Source organism: Pteropus medius, unplaced genomic scaffold, assembly GCF_902729225.1.
Source record: "Pteropus medius unplaced genomic scaffold, Ma_sr-lr_union100, whole genome shotgun sequence".
NCBI classification, from domain to species: Eukaryota; Metazoa; Chordata; class Mammalia; order Chiroptera; family Pteropodidae; genus Pteropus; species Pteropus medius.
The window spans coordinates 13,976-21,471 of NW_024355990.1; the positions used below are offsets into that span (position 1 = coordinate 13,976).

General features: G+C 45.1%; 2 long non-coding RNA genes across 3 annotated transcripts; one reads left to right on the forward strand and one right to left on the reverse strand.

Annotated features, from left to right (window-relative positions):
• Positions 1–623: 623 nt before the first annotated feature.
• On the reverse strand, positions 624–4,466 carry LOC120600092 (uncharacterized). 2 transcript variants are annotated; one of them, XR_005652096.1, is made up of 2 exons: positions 4,263–4,466; positions 624–2,547 (listed from the first exon to the last, which is right to left on the reverse strand). It is a non-coding gene; the product is annotated as an uncharacterized LOC120600092 (long non-coding RNA). The 2 variants fall into 2 exon arrangements; XR_005652095.1 differs by lacking the exon at positions 4,263–4,466 and adding an exon at positions 3,241–4,245.
• A 132-nt stretch (positions 4,467–4,598) lies between these two features.
• LOC120600068 (uncharacterized) lies at positions 4,599–7,057 on the forward strand. Its single transcript, XR_005652083.1, has 3 exons — positions 4,599–4,803; positions 6,181–6,304; positions 6,882–7,057. It is a non-coding gene; the product is annotated as an uncharacterized LOC120600068 (long non-coding RNA).
• Positions 7,058–7,496: the final 439 nt, after the last annotated feature.

Consider the following 7,496-nt stretch of genomic DNA (forward strand, 5'->3'; position numbering starts at 1 on the left):
TGCTGGGAAATCAGCAACAAGGAAAAACATGGGTGATACAAAACCTACTCAGGAGGAATCATGTTGAAGATGCTAAGTTGCTGGAAGCCAAAGAATCACTCAAAAAAAAAAAAAAAAAACCTAACAGCAATATCTGCTGGGAGCACACCTAAGATCGAGACCAGGAAATCAGTGAAATTGCCATTAGCTGAGGATGGAAAATCAGTAGCAGGAAGCGGACACAAAGCGAAGTGACTGCAAAGCGAGACTCAAGCAGCACTGATAGACTCTGAAGGAGAAGGTACGATCAGGAATTACAGCCACACAAAGCGAGTTCCCAAAGTGCCAAACACATCAGCGCTGGTTTGGGGAGCAACTGCCCTGTGAGTCCAAATATAACAATATTTTGTAGCTAAGATTCCAGGTCCACTTTTGGAGAATTCGCTCTGCTCCTGCTGATGAATACTGAAGTTTTAAATGTCATTCCTACCTCTAATTCTGTCCCGTGAGTAGACCAGGGTATAGAACTGGTTGACCAACAGTGATAAAAAGCCACAATGAGCTACAGATATAGAAGTGGAAAGCCAGATTCCAGATTTGATCTTTGGAACCAGTCTATCAAGAACCGAAATCAGCGATATTGGTGGTGAGTCGAAAAACAGCATGAATGCCAAATTTATTCATCTCTTTGATGAACACATGGGTGGTGGTGGTGAACGTAAGTGGGTCGTAAGGGTTAACCCTGAATGAAAAGGGATGTATAAAACCACTGTAGACTCTTGATGAATGGAAAGGTGCAAGCAGGCACGAGGTTCATTTTGGAGTGTTGAAAGACCAACGAGCTTTTGAGATGGTCCAATCTTTCAGATGATTGGGTTGAAAAGACAGGTAGATAGGTAAACCACATGGCCAATACGAAATGACTTCTAGTGACATTGTACTACTTTATGTTAATCATACTTAATCTCAGCCTGATGAACAACTAGTATTTTGGGGAGAGAACTGGAAAATATGGCTGAATATATTAATAATTTACCTAGTTGTTTCAATAATCAGAGTGAAGAATCCCAGAAATGGAAAGTAAATTAGGTCCTGAGACAACGTGATTCAGAAACCCATGGCGACATAAGACAAATTTTCATCTTAGCTATCTTACAAAATGCTTCAGTGTTTAGAGGAAATAGAGTGTCAACCACACTTAAATTAAAAATGTTATGCCTTACTCTATCCCAGGATACAATATCCCTAGACGTTATAATGGTCTGCAAAAGAGCGGGTGGCATAGGTAGGAGACACAGATCGCAAAGTAAGATACTCTGAAAGGATGAGTAGTCCACGAATTGTAATATCATCGGGATGACTCTAAAGTATGAAGGTGCTGATGTCTGACCTTCGCTGAACTATTACCAAATGCTTTTCCACATCTATCACATTTAGAGGGTTTTTCTCCTGTATGCATTCCCTGATGCTGAATAAGGTGAGTACTCTGGCTCTGCTTTACTACATTCATTACAATCACAGAGTTTTTCCCCAGTATGAATTCGCTGATGTTTAGTAAGGGAAGAATTTCAAGGAAGCCCTTTCTACATTCATGACAAATATAGGGTTTTTCTCCAGTGTGAATCCTTTGACGTTGTGTAAAGGTTGAGTGGGCAACGAATGCTTTTCCACATTCCTTCTATCTATAAGGCTTTTCCCCAGTATGAGTTCTCTGATGTTCAGTATGGTGTGTACTTCGTCTGAACACCTTCCCACAATCAACACATTCATAGGGTTTCTCTCCGCCCCGAATTCTTCGATGCTGAATAAAGGATGAGTAGTCACTAAAGGCTTTGTCACTAAAGTCACTAAAGTCACTAAAGTCACTAAAGTCACTAAAGGCATTACATTTATAAGGTTTCTCTCCAGTATGAATTCTCTGATGCTGAATAAGAGATGAATTTACAGTGAATGCTTTTCCACAAACTTTGCATTTACAGGGTTTTTCTCCAGTGTGAGTTCTCTGATGTTCAGTAAGAGATGAACTCTGCCTAAAAGCTTTTCCACAGCCATCACATTTATAAGGTTTCTCACCTGTATGAATTTTTTGATGACGAATAAAGTTGGAACGGTCATTGAAATTTTTTCCACATTCACTACAAGTTTTCTTTGTAGAGCTTCTTTGACTTTTAATTGCAGATAAGTCCCATGTGATGCCTTTGCCAAATGAACCAATTATATGTGGTTTCTCTTCTGAATGAGTAATGTGCTGAGGAATAAGTTTAGCTCTTAGATCAAAATTTCTCTCAAATTCATTAAAATTATGTCTATTTTCCTCTAAGAATATTTCTTCATGGCCAACTATTATTTGCTGAAAACCAGTGGTTTGGACAAGAGATTATTTTGAAATTTTGCCTATAGAGTTCTCCCTTTGCTTTCCTACTTTGGCCTTGTATTCACAGACTTCTTGAAATAAATATCCTTGAGACACATCCCCTCTGAGCCTTTCCATGATGACAGTGAAGGAACCGCTCACTCAAAGGTATACTTTGACTGTCTTTTCTTTGGTATATGTTCTGTTCTTCAAATCTGAAAGGAATAAAAAATATAAAAACATCTTTTTTTGTGTGCTGGGATAATGAAAACTGCACTCGGGAGAAAGAAAAAAATTTTAATAATATTAATGTATATTAGAATTAAGTCTTGTGATATGGAAAAACAAGCGTCAGTGGAGTAGAGAGAAGTAGAAGTAAAAGTGGCAGGAAATTTTTCTAGCGTTAAGAGTCTTTGTGACATTGCCCAGTAGGCAATGTCACAAAGACTCTTAATGCTAGAAAAATTACTTAAAGATGTAAAAGTTTAAACTCCCATTTTAAAGATGAATAAGTGTAGGAATGCAGACCTAAAGATACTCAACTGATTAATGGGATGATTACAAACAGAACTTGGGCTTTGTCCGCTATGCTACCACACTAACCTAGGCATTAAACAGAGCTTAAATGAGGGAATGGACAGATAACTAGTCAAAATACAAATAAAGAAGTGGATGCATAGCAACATCAGAAAATGTGCAACAAGAAATGGCAGTGGCAGCACATGGAGAGTGACAACTACGGACAGTAAAAGCAGCACCTGGAAAAACAATGTACAAGGCAGTAAAAGTGACTAGGTCCGATTCTGAGCAGCAGGACTTAAGGAATTAATCAGAGCTTCTTGGACAACATTTGAGAGATTCCACTCCCACTAAAACTCCACAGATTTATCCCTCATCTGAATGAGTACCTCTAAAGACCTCGGTATGTCACAGGATCTCCACAACTCTTCCCTTGCCTGAGACTAATTTTAGAAACTCGGAATCCTGCTCATGGGAAAAGAAAATATATCACAAAATCAATACATCAATACTGTAATCACTTAAATTTAATACTTTGACATTTTTAAAGCACCAGCAGTATCAGTTTGTAAAGCATATAACGTGAGTGTCCCGGCTCACTCACAGGGTCCCCTAATCAACAGAAAAGACAAGATACACTACCAGAGAAGATATTCGGAGACTTGGAGGAAGGTGTTATTGGATTGGTTGGAAAGAGAAGGGCAGTATTACAAAGGTGACCTAAGCTCAGAATCAACGTTTGGGTAGAATCACTAACCAGAGGCAACAGCATTTTCGACAACCATAAACAGAGGAGATGTTCTGGTACGAAGGGAGATGCTGAGGTAAGGCACTAGAAGACTAACTGCCCCTCTTTCCTTTTAAGTAGAAACCTCTGAGAACCCCAAATGGACGGTCACTAAACATCCGGAAGTCGACACTGTGCTTTCTTAAAGATTTGCAAACTCAAAGAATTTTCTGCAAGTGTCACAAAAGGAAAACTTTGGAAAGGTGTAGATTGCAGTGCAAGGGAAAATGTCAGCACTCCACAAGTCCTCCAAAGAAACACTGTTTCGAGTCAAGTTCGGGGATCCGTAAGAAAACATTTTAGCAAAGATTCACCGTTTCGGGGTCGCAGGCTAAAGACCCGATATTAAAATTTCGCCCATTGCACGAAAGCTGCTGTCACAGCACGCAAACTCTGGCGGCGTTCAGAGTTCCCTTTAAACAACTCTTTTCTTGGGATTCCTTTTGCCCAACCTCTCCTCTCCCTCTGCGCAGGGGCTCCCGGGGCCCTCGCAGTCTCGCAGGAGCCGGGGGTCGCATTCCCGCCAGGTCCGCCCTGAGCGCCGGCGGCCCCCGGCCGGAGCGCAGAGAAGAGAGCAGCGCCAGGAGCTGCGAGCTGCGAGCCGCGCCCGCGGGCCACACTGACCTCACGTGAACCGGGCTCCGGCCAGCCCTCCCCGGCTGGCGCCGCCCGGACCGCGGACCTCAGGCGGTGCAGCCAAAGCGTTCAGTGTACACGATGAACTGCGACTCCCAGAATGCCTCGGGCCGCGCCGCTTCCGCTTCCGTGTGCGAGGACGGCCCTTTTCCCAGAAGTCCCCGGGAAATCTCGGCCTCTAGGTACTTCTCCCGCGGCGAGGGATGGAGGGGGCGGGGTCTGGGCGTCTCAGCCAATCAGAGCCGCAGCAGGAGTCTCCATGGTAACCACCTCCGCCGGCTCTTTCAGCGCTGCTCGGGTCCCAGCTGCAACGTGCGGGCGCCTCTGAGGATTGGTGTGCCTCAGCCCGGGCCTCCGCGTGCCACTCCCCAGGCCCGGGGAGAGAAAGACAGTGTGAAAAGCTTACAGACACTAGAGGACTCTGGTCCTCTGTGGGAACCGTTTCTAGCAAACTAATGGTAAAAAGCCACTTCTGAGACAGTCGGTACAGTGGAACACCGCACTTGTCAGACAACATTAAGGAATTATTGTGAGTGAACGCCGTGCGTGGCGTTTCGCAGCAGGCGCCTCGAAGGCCATCCAGAGGTCGGCTGTGTTCGTTTTTAATCTGCCCAGAGCTCAGGCAGTCTGGATCGTGGAGCGGAGCAGACCCACGAAGGACTGCAGCCCCTGCCAACAAAGTCCCCTACTCAGGCCGCTGCAGCAGTGGCGGTGGGAAGACCCATCCTGCTGTTCCATTTTCTCGTGTTCTCTCTCTGGCCAAGGCTGCAAAGACTTAGAGAGGACTCCACTGAAACTGCAAATGTTTATTTGCTGATTATGAATGTAAAAAAAAAAAAAGCATAATCACGGAAAATTTGGAAAATGCAGAAAAGTACATATAGAAAAGCAATACTGGAAGGAAATACTCTAAACTGTTAACAGTGGCTATTTGAGGCTGTAGGGATTAAAGGTGCTTTTATTTTATCCTGCACACTTTCTCGTATTTTCCAAATTTTCTGCCATGAATTAGATTTACTGCTTTAAAATTTTTTATTGTCACAAAAAGTTTTTAATACATATTTTGCAATTTATAGGAAGACTGCATTGAGAAGGGGGCCTCTGGGAGGAAGGGGAACTTGGCCCTGCATGCAAGGACTTCTGCCTAGGGGGAGGGAGAAGCCGTGGATGTTTCTAAAAAAGGGAGTGCCATGACTAAATGTCTGTCTTTATAAAGGATATGGGAACAATTGGACAGCAATGCGCAAGAAATAAACAAAACATAGAGAAAATCTCATGAACTTGAGTTAAGCAAAGAATTCCTAGACTTGACTTCAAAAGCACAATCCATAAAAATAAAGAAGTGACAAATTGCACTACACCAAAATTAGAAACTTATGCTTGGCAAAAGACAATGTTAAGAGAATGAAAACAGACATAAACTAGGGAAAAGTATTTTCAAATCGCACCTGTGACAAAAGAATTTTATCCATAATCCCTAAAGAACTCTCAAAATCCAACAGTAAAACAAATGATCCAAATACGACTGAGAAAGGGCTTGAGACAAGCCTTCACCAGAGAATATGTGTGGGCAGAAATAAGCACATGGAAAGGGGTTTCACATCACAGGCCCCCAGGGAAATGAAATTAGAACCATGGCGATGGACCACTGCATACTCACTAAAATGGCCAAAATCAGAACGCTGACAATACTGGCTGCTGACCAGGAGAGGAAGCCGCAGTACCTCTTGTTCACGAATGGGAAAAACGCACAATGCTGCGGCCGCCCTCACCAGCAGTAGGCACTTTCTTTGAAAGTCAGATGTACATCTACTCCATCACTTCTGGGCATTTACCCCGGAGAAGTGGGAACTTACATTCACCCAAAAACCTGTGCACGACTGTACACAACAACTCTATTCCACAGTTGTCGTCAAACTGGTCAGCAATCCTGTCCCCAATAAAGAGGAATGGGCTGGCTGGGCCCTGCAACCTGGACGCAGCTCAGAGTCACAGCGGGAGGAAAAGGAGCCAGTCAAAGGTCGCACACTGTGAGTCGTTAGTAAAACACAAAACAGCAGGGAAGGTGGTCCAGGTGTGAGTGGGGGGAGGCTGTGATTATGAAGAGTCTTTGGGTGATCAGCTATTTATACCCAAATGCTGTTACAAAAATCCATAAATGTGTTAAATGTACAGAACTGTATGCCCAAAAAACTTATTTTTACTGACTGTAAATTTAAAGAATTAATTTTAAAACCAATAATGAGCAACTTTACAAGTAAAACCCAACCCAATGCCCACAGAGCCATCCTGCTGCTGAACTTGTCGCAGGTGAGCCCAGAAGCAGGACAAGAGACAGGACAGGACAGGACAGGACCTGAGTACCCATAAGTCTTGATGAAAACAAAGCGGGTGAAAAGTTATGGTGGCAGATGACAGCACCGGTGGTGAAGCCCCGGGTGTTTCAACTCCAGAGGTGTTCCGGGTGCAGGAACCCCTCCCCCCAGGCTGGTGTAAGAAACGAGGAGGGCGAAGTGATGAGTCAAAGGGGGCTCAACAAAGTGTCGGCTTGCAGCCGAGTGTCCCGGACACTGGAGATCTGGTCCAAACTCTTATTGTTTCTTTCAGGTGACCTGGTCCACTTTCCCTCTGCTGTCTTCAGTTGGCTTGTACAGAGAATCATACCACAGTCCTGAAGAACCAAAGGAGCAAGACCCAGGAGTATCCCCAGTGGAGGACGGTGGCCACTATCATGTGGTTCTGGGGAGGCTTGTGGGGCTGAGCAGGTGCCGGTGGGGTTCAGGCAGGGGGAACACAAATGACCCATTGGGTGAAAAAGCATATGTGCACTTACAAGCGGCGCTAAATTTGTATGAGGTTCCCCAGATGGTTTATTTTCTACTCTCTGCAGCCTGTTCACTGTCAGGGGTCCTGCCAAGAGTCACCCCTTGGACTGGGACTCAGGCCGCTGGTCCCTTCCTGGCACGCTGGCGGGTCATGGCACTGGCTGGCCCTTGGTGGGAGCCGGTGTCCCTTGGCTCACACCCCTGCAGGCGGCGCTTTGCATGACCTGGAGCATGCATACACTCGGAGGGGGCCCGCAAAGTGGGGCGCAGGGGAGGGCCATGGGGATCAGTGTCCAGCCTACCCCAGAGCAAGTCTGGGACCAGCCCAGCGCCTGGGGCCAACTTTTGCCTCTGCCCTTCCTGCCTCCCTATGAATTGGAGCCAGGACACGGGCCTA